General features: G+C 47.2%; 8 non-coding genes across 8 annotated transcripts; all 8 read left to right on the top strand.

The window, feature by feature from the left end:
• The first annotated feature begins 4419 nt into the window (after positions 1-4419).
• On the top strand, positions 4420-4492 carry Trnak-cuu (transfer RNA lysine (anticodon CUU)). Its single transcript has one exon. It is a non-coding gene; the product is annotated as a tRNA-Lys (tRNA).
• Positions 4493-11310: 6818 nt separating this feature from the next.
• Positions 11311-11383, top strand: Trnak-cuu (transfer RNA lysine (anticodon CUU)). Its single transcript has one exon. It is a non-coding gene; the product is annotated as a tRNA-Lys (tRNA).
• Positions 11384-12816: 1433 nt separating this feature from the next.
• Positions 12817-12888, top strand: Trnak-cuu (transfer RNA lysine (anticodon CUU)). Its single transcript has one exon. It is a non-coding gene; the product is annotated as a tRNA-Lys (tRNA).
• A 1455-nt stretch (positions 12889-14343) lies between these two features.
• On the top strand, positions 14344-14416 carry Trnak-cuu (transfer RNA lysine (anticodon CUU)). The gene has a single exon. It is a non-coding gene; the product is annotated as a tRNA-Lys (tRNA).
• A 1448-nt stretch (positions 14417-15864) lies between these two features.
• Positions 15865-15937, top strand: Trnak-cuu (transfer RNA lysine (anticodon CUU)). The gene has a single exon. It is a non-coding gene; the product is annotated as a tRNA-Lys (tRNA).
• A 1440-nt stretch (positions 15938-17377) lies between these two features.
• Trnak-cuu (transfer RNA lysine (anticodon CUU)) lies at positions 17378-17450 on the top strand. Its single transcript has one exon. It is a non-coding gene; the product is annotated as a tRNA-Lys (tRNA).
• Positions 17451-18899: 1449 nt separating this feature from the next.
• On the top strand, positions 18900-18972 carry Trnak-cuu (transfer RNA lysine (anticodon CUU)). Its single transcript has one exon. It is a non-coding gene; the product is annotated as a tRNA-Lys (tRNA).
• A 1440-nt stretch (positions 18973-20412) lies between these two features.
• Positions 20413-20485, top strand: Trnak-cuu (transfer RNA lysine (anticodon CUU)). Its single transcript has one exon. It is a non-coding gene; the product is annotated as a tRNA-Lys (tRNA).
• The last annotated feature ends 414 nt before the right edge of the window (positions 20486-20899 follow it).

The following is a 20899-nucleotide window of genomic DNA, read 5'->3' as shown; positions in this document are numbered from 1 at the left end:
GCTCTTGAATCTGGTGTGCATCAGATACGTCGTCGGGTGAAAGTGCCCCCCAATCTCCACGCGGTGCGGAAGAAACATAAGCATGCGAAGGACGACTCCGATTCCGTTGATTCTGGACAACCACCCTCTGCCATGTCTGATGTTGATGATATGGATGTAGTTGCTTCTAGTGTGGTGTAATTTGGGTTCATTTCCCATTTTTTGGTTGATGTTGCACGCGTACACGTTTATTACCTTAAATATAAATGGCATTCAATCTGCTCTGAAGTTAGCGTCTCTGCCGCAGTTTATTTATGACTCTGCAGCTGATATTGTTTTCCTGCAGGAAGTCTCCGTTGCACACCTGTTTGTTCCTGGTTTTCGCACTATTATAAATTTTGCACCTGAGTTTTCTGCAGGTACTGCTTTCCTAATTCGTGACGGTATCCCCGTTACCGAAATTGAGCTTTTAGACTCGGGACGGGGCATTGGTTGTCGGTTATTTGACACGACCTTGGTTAACATTTACGCCCCCTCTGGTTCTAGCAAGCGGCAGGAAAGGTCTCGTTTTTATAAAGAGGATCTGATTTACCTTCTACGAAAAAATCCTGCGACCTTGATATTGGGGGGCGATTTTAATTGTGTGTTACAAGCTAAAGACCAATCCCCTCATTTTAATTATTGTTTCGAGCTACGTTCTCTTGTACGTCAATTACGACTACGCGATGCGTGGGAGGTTAAACACCCCACTTTAGTTAAATTTACATTTTTTACTGCCACCTCAAGTAGTCGACTTGACCGATTGTATATTTCTGATCCCCTTAGTGTTTCTGTTTTAGATGTAGATGTTATTCCAGCCAGTTTTACGGATCATTGTGCCCTTGCTGTTATAATTAATTTGGAGCGTCAACCTCCTAAACTTTATAGGCCGCTGTGGAAATTAAATGTCTCCTTGCTCGATGACCCTGACATCGAACCTCTAATACAGACGGCGTGGGACTTTTGTTTACGTTCTCTGCGATACTATCCGTCTAAGCTTCATTGGTGGATCCACTGTGTGAAGCCAAAACTACGTCGCACCTTATGTCCTACAGTTATAATAGAGCGCGAGATCTGAAACTGACTTTTGAATATTACTATTCGGTGCTTCGCGAACTTTATGATACTTCTACAATGACATGTGCCCACCTTTCTGAGATTCGGAAAATTAAGGCCAAGCTACTTAGTATTAAGCGGCTTCAGATGGAAGGATTGAAGATTAAATCTAAACCACCGTCCACGTTAGCACATGAAATGACTTCTATGTACCATCTGTTTCGTCACCACAAGAACCGTCGACGTGTATTGATTGACGGCCTTATGGCAGCTGATGGTCGCCGGCTTACCTTACAGAATCAAATAACCCATGAACTTACCTGCTACTATGAGACGTTTTATACTGCGGCTGATTCTGATCCGAATGATGTTGACGAGATTTTAACTGCTATCCCATCAGTTTTAATAGAGGACCATAATGCGAAATTTTTAGCTCCTTTTACTGCAGACGAAATTTCAGCTTTCATTGTTTGTTCAGCATCTCACAAATCTCCTGGTCCTGATGGCCTACCTAAGGAGTTTTTTGTTCGCTTTTGGCCTATTGTAGGGCCTGTTTTTACGGATATTGTGAATGAAATCTTGAATGGTGGCACAATTCCAGCCGATTTCAAGAGAGGTACGGTTGTCCTGATACCTAAATCTGCTGGTTTGAAGACAGCTAGTGACTTTCGTCCTTTAACCCTATTAAATTTTGACTATAAGACGGCCGCTAGGGCTGTTAATGCACGTCTATCCCTCTTGCTTACACCTGTGATACCTCCTTGTCAAAGCTGCTTTCCAGGGCGCTCTATATTGACGTCTCTGGCGGGGTATCGTGATGTCGTGTCGATTGTCGCTGTCACCAATATTTCCTGTGCGCTTTTATTTGTTGATTTTAGTAAGGCCTTTGATCGTGTGTCCCATTCGTTTTTAGAGCTTCTGCTGCGCCGGCTCGGTTTTAATGAACAGGCGCTGCTGGTACTTAAGAATATGACGACTGGCATTTCTGCTAAGATTGACATTAATGGCCAGCTGACAAAGGTCATTGATATTCAACGTGGCTTCCCGCAAGGTAGTCCTTTATCCATGACCCTTTATGCTCTCTCCCTTCAACCAGTCCTTACACGTCTCAACTCGACACTTTGTGGTCTTACGATCTCTGGGGTTACCCAGACGGCAACAGCTTATGCTGATGATTTGGTTGTTTTGCTTCGTTCCACCGCAGAAGTGCCGCAGTTGAAAATGGAACTCGATAAATTTTCTGCGGCCTCAGGTTCTCATATCAATCCCCGTAACAGCAAGCTCCTGAATTTGCGGGGCTTTGAACGTGTGGTTGTTCCGTGGGTTACAGCTGTTGAACACCATACACATTTAGGTATCTATCTTGAACGTTGTCCTCTTCGGATGGCTGCAAAAAATTGGCAAGTGGCCATTTCCAAGCTGCAAGGTGTTTTATTAGAACACTCATGGCGTTCGACACCGCTACTGCAAAAAAAGCGTGTATTAGACACTTATGTTTTATGTAAAGTATATTACGTTGCTCAGCTGTTTCCGCTTCCCCGAATGCAGGGTGGAAAAATGGTCCAGCTTATTAACAGATATATTTGGCGGGGGCATATTTTTAAATTACGTTGTGATGTTCTTACGAAGCCGCGTCTTGAGGGCGGCTTGTCGTTCACCGACGTCCGTGTCAAGGCTGCTGCCCTTTATGTTAAGCGAACCCTCCATCTTTTATTATCTGAGTCCCCGACTGTTACTTCGTGATTATTCCATGTCGTTCGTCCTGCGAGCTTGTCACCGCCCATTAACGTTGGGCCTCTAAATGCGAAGCTACGGCATGTTCGGGACTTCTACACTGAGATTAGTTACCTAGATCTCCACTTACAACGTCGTCCTGTTATTACTACGCTAACCCTGCTTGACAAATGGCGACGGTCTTCTTCTTCCAACCCGATTGTTTTGCATTATCCCAGTTTTAATTGGCGTAACATATGGACGAATATTAGCTTACCCGTTCATTCAGCAACTGTTGCCTCCCTATGGTATAAGGTAGTTAATCAGCTGATTCCTACGAACGAACGCCTTCATCGTATAGGTTTATGTGTCTCTCCGCTTTGTCAAACGTGTGGTTGTGTTGATACACTCCAACACCGATTTACCTGCGCTGACCGTCATCGCATGTGGCACTGGCTGCGCCGACAATTGGCTTTACTCACCAGGAGCTCCGAATCGGCATTTAAGACTGATATTCTCTGCTGGCCGGACACGGTTTTTTATCCCCGGACCAAGAACAACACCGTTATGTGGCTTCTTGGCCGTTACATTTTTGCAGTGGTTGATGATCATGGTATTACCGATTTCATTTCGTTTACTGGTTACATGCTTCATGAGTACTGGACACAAAAGTCTTTCCCACACCTTAAGAGGGACTTTGCGAATATGCTTACTATTGTTTTCGAAAAGCAGGGAGTTGGTTAAGTTTCAATTTCTATTGATCGCTCCTGCGCCTGAATCATTAATGGAACCGGTATAGGGGCATACTGAGCTAACTTCATGACAGGGAAGACATTCTCGCTAGTTCTTAGGTACAATCTTGGCAGGAAGGCAAAATAACTGTTTCGATAGACAACGCTTCATAAGTCCCGTGTTCACATATAAGTTCATAAGACTCCGAACCAAAGACAATTACAACGTATTGGTGACACTGTGCTTCAGTGCAGGGAAGAGGAGACGTCTTGGCCAGGCCTCGGGATACGACACCTGCCCAACGCGCCTACACCTACCTGCCCTGGGACATTACAAAGGAAAAACGAAAAAACAGTGTTAAAAAAATATGAATAAAGAAAAACCTAAAAAGGAAAAAAAAGAAAAAAAAATGGATAAGGCGTCGGACTTCGGATCTGAAGATTACAGGTTCGAATGCTGTCACGCTCGTGTTTTATCATTTCTGAATAAGAAACATACCGTTTTAATGTAGCATTTGAGCAGTACGAAACCGTCTGAATGTTGCTGTTGACCATTTTCTGCTTGGAGATGCTCTTGAGCTTGAAACACACACTACAAGACCGGTGTTAACTAGCGAAATGGTCGGCAGAGTGCCGTCACCGCGAGTTTCCACTAGCACTTGCACATCTAAAACAACGTCGGAAAGTAACTCGTTCGCCTTTTGAGTCACATCAAGTATGAGTGTTAATTTTGACGCCACTAGCTCTGCAGGTTGTCATGCAATTCCTTTACCTCTCAGAAATGATTATGAAATAAAAGTGAAGTACGTGACATTAGGCAGCATGGAGAGATTCTGTATGGGACCACCCAACCCAAACGAGTACTGTGTGACGTGCTGCCCGGCAAGTATTCACTGAAGCAGCCCGGCTAGCTCAGTCGGTAGAGCATGAGACTCTTAATCTCAGGGTCGTGAGTTCGAGCCCCACGCTGGGCGGAACGGAATTTTGTTCCGCTGCAGATGTAAATTACCGTTTTTCTGATTAACGTGATGTAATGGAAATAGCAACTTTAAACTTTGCCTACGTCTCTGTCGCAAGGAAACTGTATTTGAAGGTGAAGGTGATTTTGTAGACATGTGTGAAAGACATGTTCTGAAATGCAAGTGTTGTTGTTTGGAGAGGACATCGGTTACGTGTCAGATGTGTAGCCAAGCAGTAATGGGTCGCCATAGCTGCAAATATTAGTCGGTAATATGAAGTGTTGTCAGCTGAAGTCTGATGATCCAGACGACCGTAAGGACGAAGTTTGCAAAAGTACCGCTAGGCCGCGCCTCTTTAGCTCAGTGGTAGAGCACTGGACTAGTAAACCAAGGGTCGTGAGTTCCATCCTCAAAGGAAGAAGTCGAATTTTGAAAATCAGTTGCGCGTCGTGGCCGTATAGCAAACAGTATCTGTGATGACGAACAATTAGCGACATGCATTTTATTAAGAATTACTCTCAGATTTGATTAAGGCAAATGGCGCAGATAAAGCATTTGCCAAAGCGGTACAGCATAAGGTGGGACGAGGCAGTCTGAATTACATTTTATAGATGTATTTCTCACATATGTCAGAGCCTCTCGCGGTCGTCGTCGTCGTCGTCGTCGTCGCCGCCGCCGCTTCTGCAGAAGTAGCAAATGGCCATCGTGGCAAATGCGGCGAGGCACGCGCTGCCTTCGATTCCGTATGCACAAAGTGTGTTGTCTTGTTTCCCAGTCTATATTTGGTCGGTCACGTAAGAGGTTGAATGTAACGAATGGGTGGGAAAGAGCAAGGGCAGCGGCTGTGTAGAACGAAAACACAAATTATCAGGGGTGTGAGCGTTTCGAGATGAGTCATATACAAGTTGCACTTGGTCGTCAGTGACTGTGTGGCCTAATGGATAGTCGGCTTTCGGCCGTGGTCGCATGCGGACCGGCTCCGCGCGCCGGACAGCGCACCGTAGTTTGTTTACTTCCGCGTCGCGGTATTTCGTGTTGTGTAGCGTCCATTTCTATTGCACCTCATGGCGCACTGTTACCGCCGAGCGACAGTTAAAGTAACATTCCAAGCCGAACATGCTAGACCACGCGCTTTTGAAATTGAGCAATTCATTCGCGAAGAGCTACGTCTGGACCCTCAGGAAGTGATAGGTATTCATTTCTCTATCACTAGCAGCATCGTCTATATTAAGATGACGACGGAGGAAGCGTGTGCTAACGTAGTTCGACATCACGCTCGCGGACTCAAGTTCAAACATTCTGACGGGCATATTGGAGAGGTGACGGTCGATCACGCTGGTTTCGGACTTCGAACAATCCGGGTTTTTGAGCTCCCTTTCGAAGTGCCGCAAGATGTGGTCGTCGAAGCTTTCCGACCCTATGGCAATGTTGTGGGGCACATCGCGAAGAAATGGCAGACATTCACGACATACAACGTGTTGAATGGTGTCCCCCAAATCAAAATCGAACTCTCCAAACATGTACCATCCTATCTGCTGATAGGTGGCGTGCGAGCCATCGTTATGTATGATGGCCAGCCGCGGACGTGTGCCGGTTGCGGACAGGAGGGCCATGTTCGGTCAGAATGTCTCCGTCGACGTTTGCTCCAGGTCCCGACCAGAGCCTCAGCTCCCAAAGTGACGGCCGCTTCTTTACCAGATAGCTACGCCACAGCCGTACGCAGCCCCGATGCGTCACTTCAGGAAGCACCTCTTCTCCACCCGGCACTCCCCACTGGAAATGACGGTGCTGCCATGGCCTCACCGGCACCATCTCCTCTGACGGCTACGACACCACCAACTCTCCAGAGCTCGATGGACATCGACGCGAATGCGGTGCCTACCTCTGCCTTTCTTCAGACTGGCGCGACCTCGGACATCGAACATCCACATTCTGATTCAGGACAGCACCTCCGAAAGCAACGGTCGCCCAGAAAACGGAAGAAGAGGAGTCAAACACCATCTGACGACACACTTCTTCATGTGGCATCACAGGCAGTGGAGCTGATACACGACAGTGATCTCCCTTCGAGCGTTCTGACGACAGGAGAGGCTGCTCCTGATGTCCCATCTGAAGAACGATCTCACACGAATATGACGGATTCCAAGGAGGGTGCCTCCCTGGACCCCACTACAGCAGCGTCGCTACAACTCGCCCTCGAGGAGTGTGACAGTCGCTCACCGTCTGTTCCAGTCTCCTGGGCTGATGATATCGACGAAGGAGCAGTTCGAGATGGTGGTCCTCCCATCAGGCAGTGCCCCATGGAGGTGCCTGACCCACCTTCCAGCCAGTGATTACGACAACGGTGACTACGTCAGATGTTACACGCCAGCCAGACATCTCTGCCGGAACATCTGTGCCAATGGTGGGAGCACGCCCCCAACATTACCGCATAGCGACGATGAATCTGGCCACTATTCGGGCCCCCCATAAACTGGCAATGTTCCGTGAGACCATCTATGCTGCTGATGTCGACATTGCCCTCCTCCAAGAAGTGTTTGTCGCCGATTTCCATGCCCCCACTGGCTACGTGGCACACATCTCCCAGGCTTCTGACAACGGTAGTGGAGTTGCCATCCTTCTCCGTTCTGGACTCCCTGCTGAAGATGTAGTGTACCTTGCTAATGCTAGGGGTATGGCTCTCACGCTGTTCGGCGTCCGTATCCTCAATGTATATGCGCCGTCCGGCTCCAGTCGACGTCGTGATCGACACACTTTCTTTCCTGACGAGGTAACGCCGCTGTTTGAGGGTCCCCTAGATGATATGGTCCTCGGTGGCGATTTCAACTCCACGCAAAGGCCTGAAGATCAATTACCGCATCATTCCCCTTGTGCGGCCCTCTCCGTCATCATCGACAGACTCCAGCTTGTTGACACATGGACAAAGGTGCATGGCACCCGTGCAGGTTTCACATATTATACGGCGCATTCATCTAGTCGTCTCGATCGTATATACCTCACACGTTCCCTTGCTGCCGACACTCGACATGCCGAAGTATGGCCTCTGGCTTTCTCTGACCATGACGCCTACATCTGCGATGTCGTCCTCGCCCGCCAACAAGTGTGGCACAGCCGCGGCTTGTGGAAATTCAACGTTTCCCACCTGACTGTCCCTGACTGCCGACGAATCGTTGAGGATGCGTGGGCCCTCTGTCATCGTCGTCGCCCCGCCTACGCATCCACCTTATCGTGGTGGGTATCATGCGCGAAACCAGCTCTGCGCAGGGCGCTGATAGGATATGGCAAAGACTTCAAAGCCTGGCAAGCGAGCACCATGGACTTTTATTATGCAGTCCTTCATGACTGCACTTCGATGGCCTTCTCTCCTGATCGTCAGATGATGGTGCATCGTGCTAAAGCGCAGATCACTTCCCTCACGCGACGGCGCTTAGAAGGGACTCTTGTCAGATCCTGCACCCGTGACCATATGACTCATGAAACGCCATCGATGTACCACCTTCTCAGGGAACGCCGACGTCGTCGTCGAACCCTCATCCACGATCTCACAGATGCGGAAGGACGACGACACACTACGCAATGCGACATTGGTCACGCTTTCTATTCTCATTTCCGTCAACTGTTCACTGCCGTCCCTCATCCCCCGACCTTAATTGAGGAGGTGGCAGCAATGACTGTCAACACCATGCCAGAGGATGTGGCTCAAGAACTTCAGGAACAAGTGACCTCTGATGAAGTCCTAGATGCAATCAAGGTGGGGGCTGCCAACAAGTCCCCTGGACCTGACGGCCTCCCCCTTGACTTTTAGAAGTATTTTAGCTACCTTTTGTTACCTGCTTGGACGTCCATCTGTCGTGAATTGATGTCACCCACAACGATGATCCCAGCCACCTTCCTTGATGGGGTCATCATCCTGGTCCCTAAGCCACATGGGCGATCACGGATCTGTGATTACCGGCCCATCACTCTACTCAACAGTGACATGAAAATTTTCACCCGTTTGTTGGCCTCACGCCTCAAGAAGGCAGCAAGATCCGTCACCTCCCTTGATCAGACTTCGTTGGGCGGTGACAACAACATCCATACGGCCCTTTGCCGTTATAGGGACATGATTGCGCTCGCGCGCTCGCGACATTTACCTGGCGCATTGGCATCGCTTGACTTCCGTCAAGCTTTCGACCGTGTCGACCATACTTTTCTGAAATCGGTCCTCCAACACATGGGTTTTCCGGTTCGTACAATCACCGTGGTAATGCGGCTCTTGAGCGGCGCAACTTCAAGAATACTCTGAATTGGTCGCCTCACCGCGCCTCTAGCGATCGAGCGCTCTGTCCGACAGGGATGCCCACTTTCCACGATACTGTATGCTTTGGCATTAGAGCCCCTCCTACAGGGGCTTCGCCAACGCCTGGTGGGCCTGACATTGCATGGGCACCGCTTCTGTTGTACAGCCTATGCTGACGATCTAGTCCTCTACCTCCGCAATGAAGACGATGTTCGCGCTGCTCTGACTTGGGTGACGACTTATGGGGAGGCATCGGGCAGTTCTCTTAACATTTCCAAATCGAAGGTTCTGCTCATTGGTGAGGGTCTACCAGAAAGATCTGTCGCTCCTCTAAGTGTGGCCACCAGCGTCCGCTGTTTGGGCATTGATTTTATGAATGACCTCCGTCGCTCAGCGGCAACCAACGGTCGACGTCTCCTACAAACGATCAGGGCTGGCATGGGGACCACCGGCTTCGATCCCTCGACATTATACAGCGCGCGCAATACGTGAATGTTTATCACGCCTCACGCATCCCCCATGTGGCACAAGTGTTCCCGGTTCCGATTACCCTCGCACGTCGTATGTTGATGGTGATGGGATCCTTTGTCTGTGCCGGGATGTTATTTAAAGTTCAATATTCCTCCCTTGCCCTCCCGCGGGAGCGTGGTGGAGTGGGCTTATTCCATGTGCCAGACAGAGTTACCGCACTTTTTGTTAGCTCCCAACTGAAAGTCTGGCGTCGCTGCCCGACGAGCCTGACCGGACTGCTTTTGCGTGAATACGCACCAGTCTCCATGTCAGCCCCGGTCATGTTATCCGACATTCCACCCCCCTTTTATCACTTTCGGTACTTCTTCTTTGAAATCAGTTACATTCTGCACTCCTTACCCCTTCTCCGTATACTCCAGACAAAGACTGTATACGACACCTTACAAATGTGTGAAACCCCCAACCCCATTGAACACAAGTTTCCCCAGATCATATGGCGCCGTGTGTGGAAAGCAGTGCATGCTGGTTACCTCGACACCAGCGTTCAGTCCACCTGCTATATCACCGTCAATGGCAAACAGGTCAACCAGTCTCGTTGGCACCGCATCCGCCTTGCTGACACACCACTCTGTGTTCACTGTGGTGTAGAGGACACGGACGCTCATCGGTTCTCATGTGGTCCGTCTGCTGACGTCTGGAGGCTTGCGCAGTGTATCCTGGCTTTCCTCACCCGACAGCCGCCTGCTCAGATTATTTTCCTGACGCTTCTATTCCCGGATGTGATTCATTACCCCACAACAAAAACTAATGCCGTGAATTGGATACGCGGTCATACAGTCCGCTACCTTTTTGGGCCCGATGAGAAATCAGAACTAGGTTATTGGACGTACCTTAACGATCGACATTGTGCACTTGTTCGCAACCCCAGATACAAGCAGTTCTTTTCCAATTTTCTACGGAGCGCCTTTCATGACCCGCCTTCCAGCTGGAACGTCCAAGCCATGAGATGCTGATGCTTTTTTGCCGATATGATGTTCTGAACGTACTATACACGGAATCCCCACTAAAATTTCGAGAAGACACGTTTGGATGTTCCGCCAATCAGACGGAGCAAGCGACTCCTAGAATTCTGGTGCAACGACTGCCATAATACAAAAAAATGAATAACTAAATACATACATACAAAAAAAAAACAAAGAAAAATAAAGAAAACAAAAATGCAATTCAATAAAAAAAAAAGTTCCTGTTCACAACAAATTTCATTTTTTTTATCGCTACTCTCTATGTTTCTTCCCCCCTACTTTCTTCCTTTCCTACAAATTTGCAGTAATAGGTTAGTTGTTTTGGAATAGGTGTAGATAGGTGCCAACGCCTGAAGAGGTGCATTTAATTTTATTTTTTTGTTAGAATACAAGTGGCGGTGGCAAATAGACATTTTTTTTGTAGTTTTTCCTTTCCTGTCCAGATAAAAAAAAAGGGGTAGCGTCTTATTAGAAAGTTAAAAGAAAAAAAAAAGTCCTGTGGTTAGCGTGAGCAGCTGCAGGGCGAGAGGTAAAAAAAAAAAAAAAGAAAAAGAAAAGGAAAAAAAAATGGATAAGGCGTCGGACTTCGGATCTGAAGATTACAGGTTCGAATGCTATCACGCTCGTGTTTTATCATTTCTGAATAAGAAACATACCGTTTTAATGTAGCATTTGAGCAGTACGAAACCGTCTGAATGTTGCTGTTGACCATTTTCTGCTTGGAGATGCTCTTGAGCTTGAAACACACACTACAAGACCGGTGTTAACTAGCGAAATGGTCGGCAGAGTGCCGTCACCGCGAGTTTCCACTAGCAGTTGCACATCTAAAACAACGTCGGAAAGTAACACGTTCGCCTTTTGAGTTACATCAAGTATGAGTGTTAATTTTGACGCCACTAGCTCTGCAGGTTGTCATGCAATTCCTTTACCTCTCAGAAATGATTATGAAATAAAAGTGAAGTACGTGACATTAGGCAGCATGGAGAGATTATGTATGGGACCACCCAACCCAAACGAGTACTATGTGACGTGCTGCCCGGCAAGTATTCACCGAAGCAGCCCGGCTAGCTCAGTCGGTAGAGCATGAGACTCTTAATCTCAGGGTCGTGGGTTCGAGCCCCACGCTGGGCGGAACGGAATTTTGTTCCGCTGCAGATGTAAATTACTGTTTTTCTGATTAACGTGATGTAATGGAAATAGCAACTTTAAACTTTGCCTACGTCTCTGTCAGTCGCAAGGAAACTGTATTTGAAGGTGAAGGTGATTTTGTAGACATGTGTGAAAGACATGTTCTGAAATGCAGGTGTTGTTATTTGGAGAGGACATCGGTTACGTGTCAGATGTGTAGCCAAGCAGTAATGGGTCGCCATAGCTGCAAATATTAGTCGGTAATATGAAGTGTTGTCAGCTGAAGTCTGATGATCCAGACGACCGTAAGGACAAAGTACGTTAAAGTACCGCTAGAACGCGCCCCTTTAGCTCAGTGGTAGAGCGCTGGACTAGTAAACCAAGGGTCGTGAGTTCCATCCTCAAAGGAAGAAGTCGAATTTTGGAATTCAGTTGCGCGTCGTGGCCGTATAGCAAACAGTATCTGTGATGACGAACAATTTGCGACATGCCTTTTATTAAGAATTACTCTCAGATGTGATTAAGGCGAATGGCGCAGATAAAGCCTTTGCCAAAGCGGTACAGCATAAGGTGGGACGAGGCAGTCTGAATTACATTTTATAGATGTATTTCTCACATATGTCAGAGCCTCTCGCGGTCGTCGTCGTCGTCGTCGTCGCCGCCGCCGCTTCTGCAGAAGTAGCAAATGGCCATCGTGGCAAATGCGGCGAGGCACGCCCTGCCTTCGATTCCGTATGCACAAAGTGTGTGGTCTTGTTTCCCAGTCTATATTTGGTCGGTCACGTAAGAGGTTGAATGTAACGAATGGGTGGGAAAGAGCAAGGGCAGCGGCTGTGTAGAACGAAAACACAAATCATCAGGGGTGTGAGCGTTTCGAGATGAGTCATATACAAGTTGCACTTGGTCGTCAGTGACTGTGTGGCCTAATGGATAAGGTGTCGGACTTCGGATCTGAAGATTACAGGTTCGAATGCTGTCACGCTCGTGTTTTATCATTTCTGAATAAGAAACATACCGTTTTAATGTAGCATTTGAGCAGTACGAAACCGTCTGAATGTTGCTGTTGACCATTTTCTGCTTGGAGATGCTCTTGAGCTTGAAACACACTACAAGACCGGTGTTAACTAGCGAAATGGTCGGCAGAGTGCCGTCACCGCGAGTTTCCACTAGCACTTGCACATCTAAAACAACGTCGGAAAGTAACTCGTTCGCCTTTTGAGTCACATAAAAGAATGAGTGTTAATTTTGACGCCACTAGCTCTGCAGGTTGTCATGCAATTCCTTTACCTCTCAGAAATGATTATGAAATAAAAGTGAAGTACGTGACGAGTGTGACGTTAGGAAAACATTAGGCAGCATGGAGAGATTCTGTATGTTACCACCCAACCCAAACGAGTACTGTGTGACGTGCTGCCCGGCAAGTATTCACCGAAGCAGCCCGGCTAGCTCAGTCGGTAGAGCTGAGACTCTTAATCTCAGGGTCGTGGGTTCGAGCCCCACGCTGGGCGGAACGGAATTTTGTTCCGCTGCAGATGTAAATTACTGTTTTTCTGATTAACGTGATGTAATGGAAATAGCAACTTTAAACTTTGCCTACGTCTCTGTCAGTCGCAAGGAAACTGTATTTGAAGGTGAAGGTGATTTTGTAGACATGTGTGAAAGACATGTTCTGAAATGCAGGTGTTGTTGTTTGGAGAGGACATCGGTTACGTGTCAGATGTGTAGCCAAGCAGTAATGAGTCGCCATAGCTGCAAATATTAGTCGGTAATATGAAGTGTTGTCAGCTGAAGTCTGATGATCCAGACGACCGTAAGGACAAAGTACGTAAAAGTACCCCTAGGACGCGCCCCTTTAGCTCAGTGGTAGAGCGCTGGACTAGTAAACCAAGGGTCGTGAGTTCCATCCTCAAAGGAAGAAGTCGAATTTTGGAAATCAGTTGCGCGTCGTGGCCGTATAGCAAACAGTATCCGTGATGACGAACAATTAGCGACATGCCTTTTATTAAGAATTACTCTCAGATGTGATTAAGGCGAATGGCGCAGATAAAGCCTTTGCCAAAGCGGTACAGCATAAGGTGGGACGAGGCAGTCTGAATTACATTTTATAGATGTATTTCTCACATATGTCAGAGCCTCTCGCGGTCGTCGTCGTCGTCGTCGTCGTCGTCGTCGTCGTCGTCGCCGCCGCCGCCGCTTCTGCAGAAGTAGCAAATGGTCATCGTTGCAAATGCGGCGAGGCACGCCCTGCCTTCGATTCCGTATGCACAAAGTGTGTGGTCTTGTTTCCCAGTCTATATTTGGTCGGTCACGTAAGAGGTTGAATGTAACGAATGGGTGGGAAAGAGCAAGGGCAGCGGCTGTGTAAAACGAAAACACAAATTATCAGGGGTGTGAGCGTTTCGAGATGAGTCATATACAAGTTGCACTTGGTCGTCAGTGACTGTGTGGCCTAATGGATAAGGCGTCGGACTTCAGATCTGAAGATTACAGGTTCGAATGCTGTCACGCTCGTGTTTTATCATTTCTGAATAAGAAACATACCGTTTTAAAGTAGCATTTGAGCAGTACGAAACCGCCTGAATGTTGCTGTTGACCATTTTCTGCTTGGAGATGCTCTTGAGCTTGAAACACACACTACAAGACCGGTGTTAACTAGCGAAATGGTCGGCAGAGTGCCGTCACCGCGAGTTTCCACTGGCACTTGCACATCTAAAACAACGTCGGAAAGTAACTCGTTCGCCTTTTGAGTCACATCAAGTATAAGTGTTAATTTTGACGCCACTAGCTCTGCAGGTTGTCATGCAATTCCTTTACCTCTCAGAAATGATTATGAAATAAAAGTGAAGTACGTGACGAGTGTGACGTTAGGAAAACATTAGGCAGCATGGAGAGATTCTGTATGGGACCACCCAACCCAAACGAGTACTGTGTGACGTGCTGCCCGGCAAGTATTCACCGAAGCAGCCCGGCTAGCTCAGTCTGTACAGCATGAGACTCTTAATTTCAGGGTCGTGGGTTCGAGCCCCACGCTGGGCGGATCGGAATTTTGTTCCGCTGCAGATGTAAATTACTGTTTTTCTGATTAACGTGATGTAATGGAAATAGCAACTTTAAACTTTGCCTACGTCTCTGTCAGTCGCAAGAAAACTGTATTTGAAGGTGAAGGTGATTTTGTAGACATGTGTGAAAGACATGTTCTGAAATGCAAGTGTTGTTGTTTGGAGAGAACATCGGTTACGTGTCAGATGTGTAGCCAAGCAGTAATGGATCGCCATAGCTGCAAATATTAGTCAATAATATGAAGTGTTGTCAGCTGAAGTCTGATGATCCAGACGACCGTAAGGACGATGTTCGCAAAAGTAACGCTAGGAAGCGCCCCTTTAGCTCAGTGGTAGAGCACTGGACTAGTAAACCAAGGTCGTGGGTTCCATCCTCAAAGGAAGAAGTCGAATTTTGGAAATCAGTTGCGCGTCGTGGCCGTATAGCAAACAGTATCTGTGATGACGAACAATTAGCGACATGCCTTTTATTAAGAATTACTCTCAGATGTGATTAAGGCGAATGGCGCAGATAAAGCCTTTGCCAAAGTGGTACAGCATAAGGTGGGACGAGGCAGTCTGAATTTCATTTTATAGATGTATTTCTCACATATGTCATAGCCTCTCGCGGTCGTCGTCGTCGTCGTCGTCGTCGTCGTCGTCGTCGCCGCCGCCGCTTCTGCAGATGTAGCAAATGGCCATCGTGGCAAATGCGGCGAGGCACGCCCTGCTTTCGATTCCGTATGCACAAAGTGTGTGGTCTTGTTTCCCAGTCTATATTTGGTCGGTCACGTAAGAGGTTGAATGTAACGAATGGGTGGGAAAGAGCAAGGGCAGCGGCTGTGTAGAACGAAAACACAAATTATCAGGGGTGTGAGCGTTTCGAGATGAGTCATATACAAGTTGCACTTGGTCGTCAGTGACTGTGTGGCCTAATGGATAAGGCGTCGGACTTCGGATGTGAAGATTACAGGTTCGAATGCTGTCACGCTCGTGTTTTATCATTTCTGAATAAGAAACATACCGTTTTAATGTATCATTTGAGCAGTATGAAACCGTCTGAATGTTGCTGTTGACCATTTTCTGCTTGGAGATGCTCTTGAGCTTGAAACACACACTACAAGACCGGTGTTAACTAGCGAAATGGTCGGCAGAGTGCCGTCACCGCGAGTTTCCACTAGCACTTGCACATCTAAAACAACGTCGGAAAGTAACTCGTTCGCCTTTTGAGTCACATCAAGTATAAGTGTTAATTTTGACGCCACTAGCTCTGCAGGTTGTCATGCAATTCCTTTACCTCTCAGAAATGATTATGAAATAAAAGTGAAGTACGTGACGAGTGTGACGTTAGGAAAACATTAGGCAGCATGGAGAGATTCTGTATGGGACCACCCAACCCAAACGAGTACTGTGTGACGTGCTGCCCGGCAAGTATTCACCGAAGCAGCCCGGCTAGCTCAGTCGGTAGAGCATGAGACTCTTAATCTCAGGGTCGTGGGTTCGAGCCCCACGCTGGGCGGAACGGAATTTTGTTCCGCTGCAGATGTAAATTACCGTTTTTCTGATTAACGTGATGTAATGGAAATAGCAACTTTAAACTTTGCCTACGTCTCTGTCAGTCGCAAGGAAACTGTATTTGAAGGTGAAGGTGATTTTGTAGACATGTGTGAAAGACATGTTCTGAAATGCAAGTGTTGTTGTTTGGAGAGAACATCGGTTACGTGTCAGATGTGTAGCCAAGCAGTAATGGGTCGCCATAGCTGCGAATATTAGTCAATAATATGAAGTGTTGTCAGCTGAAGTCTGATGATCCAGACGACCGTAAGGACGAAGTACGCAAAAGTAACGCTAGGACGCGCCCCTTTAGCTCAGTGGTAGAGCACTGGACTAGTAAACCAAGGGTCGTGAGTTCCATCCTCAAAGGAAGAAGTCGAATTTTGGAAATCAGTTGCGCGTCGTGGCCGTATAGCAAACAGTATCTGTGATGACGAACAATTAGCGACATGCCTTTTATTAAGAATTACTCTCAGATGTGATTAAGGCGAATGGAGCAGATAAAGCCTTTGCCAAAGCGGTACAGCATAAGGTGGGACGAGGCAGTCTGAATTACATTTTATAGATGTATTTCTCACATATGTCAGAGCCTCTCGCGGTCGTCGTCGTCGTCGTCGTCGTCGTCGCCGCCGCCGCTTCTGCAGAAGTAGCAAATGGCCATCGTGGCAAATGCGGCCAGGCACGCCCTGCCTTCGATTCCGTATGCACAAAGTGTGTGGTCTTGTTTCCCAGTCTATATTTGGTCGGTCACGTAAGAGGTTGAATGTAACGAATGGGTGGGAAAGAGCAAGGGCAGCGGCTGTGTAGAACGAAAACACAAATTATCAGGGGTGTGAGCGTTTCGAGATAAGTCATATACAAGTTGCAATTGGTCGTCAGTGACTGTGTGGCCTAATGGATAAGGCATCGGACTTCGGATCTGAAGATTACAGGTTCGAATGCTTTCACGCTCGTGTTTTATCATTTCTGAATAAGAAACATACCGTTTTAATGTAGCATTTGAGCAGTACGAAACCGTCTGAATGTTGCTGTTGACCATTTTCTGCTTGGAGATGCTCTTGAGCTTGAAACACACACTACAAGACCGGTGTTAACTAGCGAAATGGTCGGCAGAGTGCCGTCACCGCGAGTTTCCACTAGCACTTGCACATCTAAAACAACGTCGGAAAGTAACTCGTTCGCCTTTTGAGTCACATCAAGTATGAGTGTTAATTTTGACGCCACTAGCTCTGCAGGTTGTCATGCAATTCCTTTACCTCTCAGAAATGATTATGAAATAAAAGTGAAGTACGTGACGAGTGTGACGTTAGGAAAACATTAGGCAGCATGGAGAGATTCTGTATGGGACCACCCAACCCAAACGAGTACTGTGTGACGTGCTGCCCGGCAAGTATTCACCGAAGCAGCCTGGCTAGCTCAGTTGGTAGAGCATGAGACTCTTAATCTCAGGGTCGTGGGTTCGAGCCCCACGCTGGGCGGAACGGAATTTTGTTCCGCTGCATATGTAAATTACTGTTTTTCTGATTAACGTGATGTAATGGAAATAGCAACTTTAAACTTTGCCTACGTCTCTGTCAGTCGCAAGGAAACTGTATTTGAAGGTGAAGGTGATTTTGTAGACATGTGTGAAAGACATGTTCTGAAATGCAAGTGTTGTTGTTTGGAGAGGACATCGGTTACGTGTCAGATGTGTAGCCAAGCAGTAATGGGTCGCCATAGCTGCAAATATTTTTCGGTATTATGAAGTGTTGTCAGCTGAAATCTGATGATCCAGACGACCGTAAGGACGAAGTACTCAAAAGTACCGCTAGGCCGCGCCTCTTTAGCTCAGTGGTAAAGCAGTGGACTATTTAACCAAGGATCGTGAGTTCCATCCTCAAAGGAAGAAGTCGAATTTTGGAAATCAGTTGCGCGTCGTGGCCGTATAGCAAACAGTATCTGTGATGACGAACAATTAGCGACATGCCTTTTATTAAGAATTACTCTCAGATGTGATTAAGGCGAATGGCGCAGATAAAGCCTTTGCCAAAGTGGTACAGCATAAGGTGGGACGAGGCAGTCTGAATTTCATTTTATAGATGTATTTCTCACATATGTCATAGCCTCTCGCGGTCGTCGTCGTCGTCGTCGTCGTCGTCGTCGTCGTCGCCGCCGCCGCTTCTGCAGATGTAGCAAATGGCCATCGTGGCAAATGCGGCGAGGCACGCCCTGCCTTCGATTCCGTATGCACAAAGTGTGTGGTCTTGTTTCCCAGTCTATATTTGGTCGGTCACGTAAGAGGTTGAATGTAACGAATGGGTGGGAAAGAGCAAGGGCAGCGGCTGTGTAGAACGAAAACACAAATTATCAGGGGTGTGAGCGTTTCGAGATGAGTCATATACAAGTTGCACTTGGTCGTCAGTGACTGTGTGGCCTAATGGATAAGGCGTCGGACTTCGGATGTGAAGATTACAGGTTCGAATGCTGTCACGCTCGTGTTTTATCATTTCTGAATAAGAAACATACCGTTTTAATGTATCATTTGAGCAGTATGAAACCGTCTGAATGTTGCTGTTGACCATTTTCTGCTTGGAGATGCTCTTGAGCTTGAAACACACACTACAAGACCGGTGTTAACTAGCGAAATGGTCGGCAGAGTGCCGTCACCGCGAGTTTCCACTAGCACTTGCACATCTAAAACAACGTCGGAAAGTAACTCGTTCGCCTTTTGAGTCACATCAAGTATAAGTGTTAATTTTGACGCCACTAGCTCTGCAGGTTGTCATGCAATTCCTTTACCTCTCAGAAATGATTATGAAATAAAAGTGAAGTACGTGACGAGTGTGACGTTAGGAAAACATTAGGCAGCATGGAGAGATTCTGTATGGGACCACCCAACCCAAACGAGTACTGTGTGACGTGCTGCCCGGCAAGTATTCACCGAAGCAGCCCGGCTAGCTCAGTCGGTAGAGCATGAGACTCTTAATCTCAGGGTCGTGGGTTCGAGCCCCACGCTGGGCGGAACGGAATTTTGTTCCGCTGCAGATGTAAATTACCGTTTTTCTGATTAACGTGATGTAATGGAAATAGCAACTTTAAACTTTGCCTACGTCTCTGTCAGTCGCAAGGAAACTGTATTTGAAGGTGAAGGTGATTTTGTAGACATGTGTGAAAGACATGTTCTGAAATGCAAGTGTTGTTGTTTGGAGAGAACATCGGTTACGTGTCAGATGTGTAGCCAAGCAGTAATGGGTCGCCATAGCTGCGAATATTAGTCAATAATATGAAGTGTTGTCAGCTGAAGTCTGATGATCCAGACGACCGTAAGGACGAAGTACGCAAAAGTAACGCTAGGACGCGCCCCTTTAGCTCAGTGGTAGAGCACTGGACTAGTAAACCAAGGGTCGTGAGTTCCATCCTCAAAGGAAGAAGTCGAATTTTGGAAATCAGTTGCGCGTCGTGGCCGTATAGCAAACAGTATCTGTGATGACGAACAATTAGCGACATGCCTTTTATTAAGAATTACTCTCAGATGTGATTAAGGCGAATGGAGCAGATAAAGCCTTTGCCAAAGCGGTACAGCATAAGGTGGGACGAGGCAGTCTGAATTACATTTTATAGATGTATTTCTCACATATGTCAGAGCCTCTCGCGGTCGTCGTCGTCGTCGTCGTCGTCGTCGCCGCCGCCGCTTCTGCAGAAGTAGCAAATGGCCATCGTGGCAAATGCGGCCAGGCACGCCCTGCCTTCGATTCCGTATGCACAAAGTGTGTGGTCTTGTTTCCCAGTCTATATTTGGTCGGTCACGTAAGAGGTTGAATGTAACGAATGGGTGGGAAAGAGCAAGGGCAGCGGCTGTGTAGAACGAAAACACAAATTATCAGGGGTGTGAGCGTTTCGAGATAAGTCATATACAAGTTGCAATTGGTCGTCAGTGACTGTGTGGCCTAATGGATAAGGCATCGGACTTCGGATCTGAAGATTACAGGTTCGAATGCTTTCACGCTCGTGTTTTATCATTTCTGAATAAGAAACATACCGTTTTAATGTAGCATTTGAGCAGTACGAAACCGTCTGAATGTTGCTGTTGACCATTTTCTGCTTGGAGATGCTCTTGAGCTTGAAACACACACTACAAGACCGGTGTTAACTAGCGAAATGGTCGGCAGAGTGCCGTCACCGCGAGTTTCCACTAGCACTTGCACATCTAAAACAACGTCGGAAAGTAACTCGTTCGCCTTTTGAGTCACATCAAGTATGAGTGTTAATTTTGACGCCACTAGCTCTGCAGGTTGTCATGCAATTCCTTTACCTCTCAGAAATGATTATGAAATAAAAGTGAAGTACGTGACGAGTGTGACGTTAGGAAAACATTAGGCAGCATGGAGAGATTCTGTATGGGACCACCCAACCCAAACGAGTACTGTGTGACGTGCTGCCCGGCAAGTATTCACCGAAGCAGCCTGGCTAGCTCAGTTGGTAGAGCATGAGACTCTTAATCTCAGGGTCGTGGGTTCGACCCCCACGCTGGGCGGAACGGAATTTTGTTCCGCTGCATATGTAAATTACTGTTTTTCTGATTAACGTGATGTAATGGAAATAGCAACTTTAAACTTTGCCTACGTCTCTGTCAGTCGCAAGGAAACTGTATTTGAAGGTGAAGGTGATTTTGTAGACATGTGTGAAAGACATGTTCTGAAATGCAAGTGTTGTTGTTTGGAGAGGACATCGGTTACGTGTCAGATGTGTAGCCAAGCAGTAATGGGTCGCCATAGCTGCAAATATTAGTCGGTAATATCAAGTGTTGTCAGCTGAAGTCTGATGATCCAGACGACCGTAAGGACGAAGTACTCAAAAGTACCGCTAGGCCGCCCCTCTTTAGTTCAGTGGTAGAGCAGTGGACTATTTAACCAAGGATCGTGAGTTCCATCCTCAAAGGAAGAAGTCG

The sequence above is a fragment of the Schistocerca gregaria genome, chromosome 8, assembly GCF_023897955.1.
Source record: "Schistocerca gregaria isolate iqSchGreg1 chromosome 8, iqSchGreg1.2, whole genome shotgun sequence".
Taxonomy (NCBI): Eukaryota; Metazoa; Arthropoda; class Insecta; order Orthoptera; family Acrididae; genus Schistocerca; species Schistocerca gregaria.
This window is presented reverse-complemented; position numbering and strand designations above follow the sequence as displayed.